Source organism: Stigmatopora argus, chromosome 6 (genome assembly GCF_051989625.1).
Source record: "Stigmatopora argus isolate UIUO_Sarg chromosome 6, RoL_Sarg_1.0, whole genome shotgun sequence".
Classification (NCBI taxonomy): domain Eukaryota; kingdom Metazoa; phylum Chordata; class Actinopteri; order Syngnathiformes; family Syngnathidae; genus Stigmatopora; species Stigmatopora argus.
Genome location: NC_135392.1, coordinates 14,691,906 through 14,700,037, shown reverse-complemented (window position 1 = coordinate 14,700,037; position 8,132 = coordinate 14,691,906). Strand labels below are relative to the sequence as shown.

Genomic DNA, 8,132 nt, shown 5'->3' with positions numbered 1-8,132 from the left:
TCTGAACCGCTTTATCCTCACTAGGGTCACGGGGGTGCTGGAGCCTATTCCAGCTGACTTCGGGCCAGAGGCGGGGGACACACCCTGAATTGGTGGCTAGTCAATCGGAGGGTACAAGGAGACAAACAACCATTCATTCTCAAATTTATACCTAGGGGCAATTTATAGTGTCCAATCAGCCTACCATGCATGTCTTTGGAATGTGGGAGGAAACCCCTGCTGTAGTGCATGGGTGTCCAAACTTGTTGTGGAGGGCCACCCACTGGGTGCACCTTTTCATTCCAACCAATGGGAGGATACATCTTCATCAATATGCAATCTTAGATGCAATCTCTGTTGATTGCAGTCAGGTGCTGCTTGGTTCAGAAAGAAGAAACCTCATTGGTCAAATCAGTTTGAGCCAAAATCTGCACCACAGCAGCCCTTTGGAAAATTGTTTGGACACACTTGCTAGACACATGTGAATCAGTACTATAAGCTACAGATAAAGCAACTGATATCATGGTGCCAAGATATTATGATAAAAGCAGCTATTGTAGATGCAAACAGTGCTTTACTGCCATCTTAAAGGTGATTCTAAATATTTTTTAGAGGGGAGTCATTGCCTCATGGATTGCCACACTGCCACACTCGGAGTAAGTATATCCTACATCCCAATTGTATACATTTGTGCCAAAAATAATGAGATGATATTCCAAAAATAAGATTGGAAATGAGTGGGGTTGTGGTGGCTCATTTGAGCGAGACATTTCAAGTCTCAAGTAATGTAAGCGTGCTTAATTGGATGACATCTTGAGGGATGAATCAGCCAAACATTTGCTCTAATTGTTCTATTCAATTAGAAGGTGCAATTTGGAACCTTGCGAGTGTCAGTGCAATGATAGCACTTTGGGTGTGTGTTTGTGTGCATGGTTAGCTTTTGTATTTCTTGGCCTCAGCTATCAACAATCCGAGTAAAATCCTTCCAAATGTAGGGGCCAAGCTGGGCACATACCAGAAACAAAGCCCAACCCCCTCTGCCACTCACCTTTGTTTAGCTTCAGCCTGTTTGCTAATTTCGATTTGCAGAGAAGCGATTGTCAGATCCCGCTCTAACTGCGTGCCTCAATGGACAGCTGATTTCTTTGAAGTGACATTCTGTAAATATGCATTAACGGGGATACAATTAGTGCTGATGAGGTTGACTGGAGCCTCATTCCATTGGCAACTTTGGTCGCACTGTGAGATAAGCTGCATTATCTAGAAAATTGGCTGAGGGAAAACAGTACCTCTGATTGCCAGGAAAGGTTCCAGATAAGAGCACAGCTGAAGAGAAATATAATTGAGGTGGAATATGTTAACCAAGGTGTCATGGGCACGTTGGAAGCCATTTAGCCAATGTTGGCATTACATTGAACAGTATTTAGGCCTTGCAGGCATTAATCACCATCACAAATGCGGTGATTACAGCACATTCAGGAGTGTTCATTACTTTAAAGTGTTTTATTCATTTTTATTATAGAATTGCTATTATTGTTGTTACAATCAAGCAATATTAATTTCAACTTGTTTATCTATACATTTAATGGAATGGCTTCTTTATAAAACAAACAAAAAAGTAATGTATTGAGTAGTTATTCTTTGATGCTTGTCACATTCATATTGACAGTGACAATGTAGATTCAAGAATGTTCACGTTCTTCAAAATGGCTCCTAAAACTTGCACTTCAACTGCATATTTTGTCATCAAAATAGTTTGTTCAAACCGGTGGCTCTGAAACATTCATGTCATTGTCCGCCTAAACTGGAAGATGCCGTCTTCTTTACCCATTCCCCCCGCCGCTCTCATCTTTCTTGCTCTTTTCTTTTTAGTGGAATTATTGACAGCTCTCTCATGCACTCGAAAATTCTTAGTCCACCGATGCAGTGTTGTCTGTCAGATATTCCCAAGACTAGCTCAAGTGACAGATCTGCAAGCTGCTATGGTCTACTTGACATATGATGGCTCTGACTTCACAGCAGAGCACAATTTAGCCACCAAGTGTGGGAAATTTCTCTGGAAGAGTAGAAAACTTCCTTCATCTTCTTCTTGCCTGGATCGTTACTGCATCCCTGTTCCACTTTCCCTTATTCCCATAAGAGTAAACGTTAGTAAAATGTTTTTCTGGCAAGTAAACATGTTACAATGATGCCTTACATATTTGCTGGCCAAATTGCAAAGTGTAAATTTCCATTGACCGGTTCAGAAGAACTGGGTCAGTGAAATCTGTGTCTCCCACAAACCAGATGCCAGTTGCAACTCTTGAACAAAACGGAAGAGAACCATGTCTACCGTGCCCATGCCAAATGGCCTCCAAGTGGTGCTTATGACTCCCATCTTAACTGCTCCATTAACTGTTTGTGTGCTGAAAAACAATAGTTAAGAGAGGTGAGACGATGACGTGACCTCATCTGCTGCAATTATATGAAAAGTAGTGACCAATTAGCACTCTGTGCAATGTGACACTGTTTCTGTTTATGTGAGCAACTTCAACTTCTCTCTGGTAGTGACCGTTCTCTGATTTACATAATTGAGGGATTGGCCATTAATGGGAATGGCGTGTGAGAGGATCCCATTAAGATATGGAGTGACATCTGATCATCTCCACTGCTTTTCTGCTATTTATCTCCATGTGCATTGACATAACAGAAACTGATTGTGATTCTTATCATCACATGTATTTTATGATGAAATATCAAACTTTTCTTCAATTTCTAACCCCACCGTTTGGTGGACACTGTTTAGTAAGGGCAGCACGGCATTTGCTGGTTATGTCATCGTTTCGCCACTGAGGGGCACTATGTAAAAAGGGAGCTACTGCAGTCCCAATGAAAACAATATTACTTGAATATGAATTTTATTTTAAATCCAAAAGCAATGGGTGCTATGCCTTAACTCGGATTGCATATATTTTCAGGATGATAATGACAAAACGAAGAAAGACAATAATAACAGTTTCAGGGTAGTATGATGTACTGAGGCTTTAGGTTTAGAAATATGATGCAAGGAATTATGCATGAATAAATTCACGTATGCCTCCTCATGTCAGATTTAATTCTTTGATTGATGTTGCAGTCCGGCACAACAGACCACTGTTGAACACTGGGCGTTTCTGAGCGACCTTTAGGGTCTTGATGAAGATGGGCACCAGGTGTTGAGAATAGGTGAAGACTATCATTAAAATAAAGGCTATTTTCAAATCATCAAATCATTTCAAAGGGGACCGGTGAGTTGAAATGTGAGTCGTTTGGGTTGCAATAGTGGTCACAGAATTGAGTTAAGTTTAAAAACTGTTGGTGCTTTATACTACTTTACTTGAGGTCTTAACTGTTGTTAGTGTGCACTTGGATGGATTGCCAAAACGTTGAGATACGAGTGATTTGAATGAATGAGAAGTATTTCATAAGAAATATAAAACTTGCTGGATGTGTTTTTCTTTTCATAATTATTTGTTACAAAAGCAATAACAGACTTGTCCTTGCTGCTAGGAGGGAATAATTAAGCTGTGGATTTTATCCCCTTTTGGTTGTTTTCAGGTTATAAACTAATATTTACTACTAAACATAAGTATTTTTGAAAATTAATTTTGGCTACTGAAGAGGCCTCGAGTGAGATCTCAGGAGGTGTCAAAAACTATTCAGACGTTCACATCCTGGCTTTAATTCAACATTAATAGCAAGCAAGTGAAACATTGCACTCTGAGTTCTCAAATTTCAATGCAGCTAATGTATTATTTTCACTGCATAAGGGATTACTTTCATCATTCCCATTAAGATGCACATTTTGTTTGGATACTCAAATTACAAATCCCATATTAAATCTGCTTGTGCAAAAGGCATTGATCATAGCCCTGAATGCCGCAATCTAACTTTGATTTAATTTGCCCTTCCATTAATATCTATGAGATGTCCGATTGTCATCTCGGGCATATTGATGATATTGTAAGCCCTGCCTTCATATAATGTTCCCCAGCGGTAATGAGCAAATGTTATAGAGAATTATGCTGCCAAGCAGGTTCAGTGGAACTGGTGCTGTAGCCAAAATCCATTACCTTAAAAAATAGCAGCATGAAAAAAAGTACAATTTTAAGAGTAGTGCCCTCTGTTTAAAAAAAAAAAAAAAAATCACAAAAAGGCTGCTGTGACTTTGGCGATGACTGTTGCCTGCTGCTCATTGTTACGGCACCCGAGGGTCTTTTAGAGGGTCTGGGGAGCCTTAAATGTGCTTGATTGAGTCAAAAGAATCATTCGCTGCCCATCTCATACAAAGTGTTAACTACCGACTGAAGGATTTGGATATATCAAAGATTGAAATTGAATTTAGTTATACTGTCGCTAGGCAAGTGACAACCAAAGCCATACTGATTTTACATTTTGATTAATAAAGTGCTGAGAGTATGTTTGAATATGTATAGTTCCCTCGCTATATAAGGAAAAGACAAGTATTATGCTATAATGAAGGCAATCATGTAGATGAAAATAGCTGTTGATGCAACCATGCTGACCATGATAAGTATCCAAAAATAAAGGAGGGAGAAACCTTTGGATTGGTCAGGTGGTAAAGCCGGCTTGGAAGACACCTGAATAAAAGCAGCCAGATTTCAGTTACCATATTTAGGGGACACCTAAGGACCTTGCTTGATTGTAGACATCTAATCATTTAATTTATGCGTGTCCAAAGGAGCCCTCAATAACATTCAAGTAGCACTCTTCCGTCGAGCAGGAACATTCTGAAGGCTGCACAGCTTGAAGGAGTGGAATTTACTGTATCTATTTGGAAAGACAGCATGGTCACACAACAAGGGAGAATTTTGCGCTTTTCTCTCTCAATGTCATGACAAGCACAGCTTGTAGAGTAACAAGAAGCAATAAGGCCCAGATTTTATTCAATGTATGTGTATATATAGATGATATAGATATAGCTATAGATATAGCTATATATATAGATATAGATATCGATATAGATTTTTTTTACTTTGCAGAAATAGATGTACTTACTTTTGCAGTTCAATTATTTAATATCAAAGAGATCTTATGTTAAAACTGTGATTCTCAAGCAGATACCATTACTTTTCAATCAATAATGATGCATAATTGCATGACCTGAAGTTTTTCTTTGATATTTCCTATTAAATAGTTAACAACCAGGACACAATCACACCATTTATAATTAAACAGAGAATGCTTATTAAATATGAATAATGCAAACAAGCCAATAAAAAAGTACTGTTGAAAAAGTATTATATACAAATTTATTTAAAAATATAATTACAAAAGACATAGATATGTTTTCTTCTTTCTGGGGGCTGTGACAGAAAATATAATCAAGTTGCACTGCCCCTCAATGGTTAATGAATTTTTTTATGATATATATGTATATATAGATTTTTTTTTAACGATTCATGCCAAAATGTGTAACTAACATTATAAGAAATGGGCTCCCAGCGATAAGAGGGCAATTGCTCTCTGGCTGGTGACAATCACAATGTCACTAAAATGAGCAATTTCTGTGCATGCAACATCGTACATGCAGTGTGTCGCATTGCACCCACTTTCTTGCACCTCCTTGAAGTCTACATTGAGGCATCATCATTGTCACTGTCAGTGTCGTCAACTCCACCTTGATGTTGTAGTTTTTGGAACAACCTCGGCCATTGCCAGTTCATCTGCTGCGACATTTTTCTCTTTGAGACTTCATCTCATATCATTGGCCTCAGATGAGAAAATGGTTTGATGATAAGAATAATGAAGGCGATGATGATGGCAACATTGACTGACCTCAGAAAAGTGTTCGGTGCTATTGAAAAGAGCTTGTGCTGATAGCATCCTTGTTCATGGGGAAAATGCCAGTTTCCTCAAAACCATCTTTCACATGTCGTAAGAGAAAGTAAACAGATGGTAGAACAGAACATGGAAATGTATCTTTGAGACTGGACTGTTGTGAGATCTTGAATATTTTAGGAATAGAGTCTGCCACTCTGTCTTTCCTTAACAGACTGCTGCAATGTTGAGAGGCTGGAGAAGATGAGTTAGATGTTAGATTTTGTATAAATAAGTTAAAATTCTGGTAATATGATTTGTAGTAAACATTTTTAAAGGCCATTATAATATACAGGATTCACTTAAATGTAGCAAAATAGTAGTACTATAAATAGATAAAAATATCTTACCTGAACAAGATTGGGTGTTTTCAGCAAATGATGGCACTGCAACTTGTATCTCCTTTGACAAGCTGGGAAAATTTAGGAGTAACTTATCAAGAGAATGAAAATTTGGAGGAAAAAGCATCTTAATTTTATGGTTCCTAAAAGTAAAGATTCTACTGGATTACCGAGCAGGTCAGATTCTATCTAATCCCTGATTGGTCAGAGATTTTGTGCTTTAATGTAGCAACACTCAGCAATAAAGATATAGAGCATTTTATTATAGTTCATCAGAAGTTGGGGCTTAATGCCCCATGGAGCCTAATGCCCCTTGTTACCCTAACTCTTTTATTGCATGTGCGTGATTTGCGATCCAGTGATTGTGTTGCTGTTAATGTGAAGATCCTCTGACAAAGTTAAAGTCATATTCTGGAGGTCACAGCGCAGTGATGGTAGCATGACTGTCTCTATTGTGACAAATCATTGACCCTTTGTCAGACGTACAACAAAAATGCTGTATCTGCAGTCAGCCTTTTTTTTAAGAATAACTGGAGCATGGAGTACTTATTCCTGAAGACTCTTGTCTTTCGTATGGTAGTGATAACATTCGACACCTTAGTCTCAGCACAATAGATTCATGCATGACAGAAACTCAATAATACTTGGTGTGGTTGATTTTTGAGTGCTTGTTGACAGGTTCTTTATTCTCTAGTCAGGTTTCACATTCAACACATCAAAAAACGTCACTCTTGACGTTGGACTATATACCAAGTGTGACGCTAGTGAGGGAAAAAAAAGTATAAATTTACTTTGATTTCCTGTCATATACACTAAGCATGTTCAGGCATAGAGCCCGTTTAAACAGTGAGACTACAGCATAGAAAACAATTCATTACAGGCTTGTACACGAGAACCTTCTCCGTTGGAACGACATCTCATTTTTGCATGAAAATTATTTCATATTCATAGAGGGCAATCCAGTTCTACCATGTCCCGGTTCCTTGAAAAAAAATTCTACTCCACCCAAGTGGCTTGTCCATACAACCGACAATTTCTTACTGCCAAAGGGTAAATGCAGCCTAGTGTTTTGTTTGTTTGTTGACAAACGGAAAGTTACAATTACTATCCTGTCACACTAAACTACCAAAACAGTGAAATATGAAATTTGCATCAACTGGGAGCCACACAAATGACATAGGAATTGCTTTGATCCTTTACGGAGATACAATGTTACAATATTTTGTTCTTTACTCGATGTTTCTTCGTAAAAGGAAATGCACTTATATGTTTAACTTCAAGGTAAATACTATAAATCCAAAATGCCTTTGCTAATATAAATTGAGGCATTTAGATTGAAAATGAGTAAAGCCAGTTGAGCAACCAGAGTTCTATTCTATGCTATAGGCAGTAGCCAGCAACATTTAGATGTCTCTAACTAGAACACAATAAATTGTTCCTCATTATTCAGTAATTAACTCCAATGTTCCGGGTCCCCATCCCCCCAGCGCAACACTCTAAATCACCATCCTCCTCCTTTCTTCTCCTCCTGTACGCAGCTCTTTAATTTCCTCTATGCAGTGGGGGGTGAGGGTAAATGAGCAATGGGGGGGTCACAGCTTGGTGCACTCCATCATCCCTTTGCCACCCTCTTGTCACTCCCTCGCCCTTTTTGAGCCACTCCCTTCCCCTTCCTTCCTCTTGTTCTTATGCCAGCTCCTCAATAAAACAGACGACGCAAACAATGATTTTTCTTCCATATAGATGTAGTGTCACTGGCATGTTTTAAAGACTTCAAGGAAACGTTGCCATTCGTAAAGGTCAAGCAGGAAAATAATTTTGCTTTGGTTCATTGAGGAACAGTCATATAGATGAAGCACCCTCTCAAACTGTTCCCACAAAGAAGGAATCGTATACAAAGAATTGAAGATTATGGGTGGGCTGCTCTTGAGATGACATATTACAGTACAGTAA

General features: G+C 38.6%; 1 long non-coding RNA gene across 1 annotated transcript in view; it reads left to right on the top strand.

The window, feature by feature from the left end:
• Nucleotides 1-388: 388 nt before the first annotated feature.
• LOC144076294 (uncharacterized) overlaps nucleotides 389-8,132 on the top strand; it is a 38,395-nt gene continuing 30,651 nt past the window's right edge. Inside the window, exon 1 of the long non-coding RNA XR_013300784.1 lies at nucleotides 389-635. This is a non-coding gene — a long non-coding RNA (uncharacterized LOC144076294). The remainder of the gene's footprint in view (nucleotides 636-8,132) is intronic.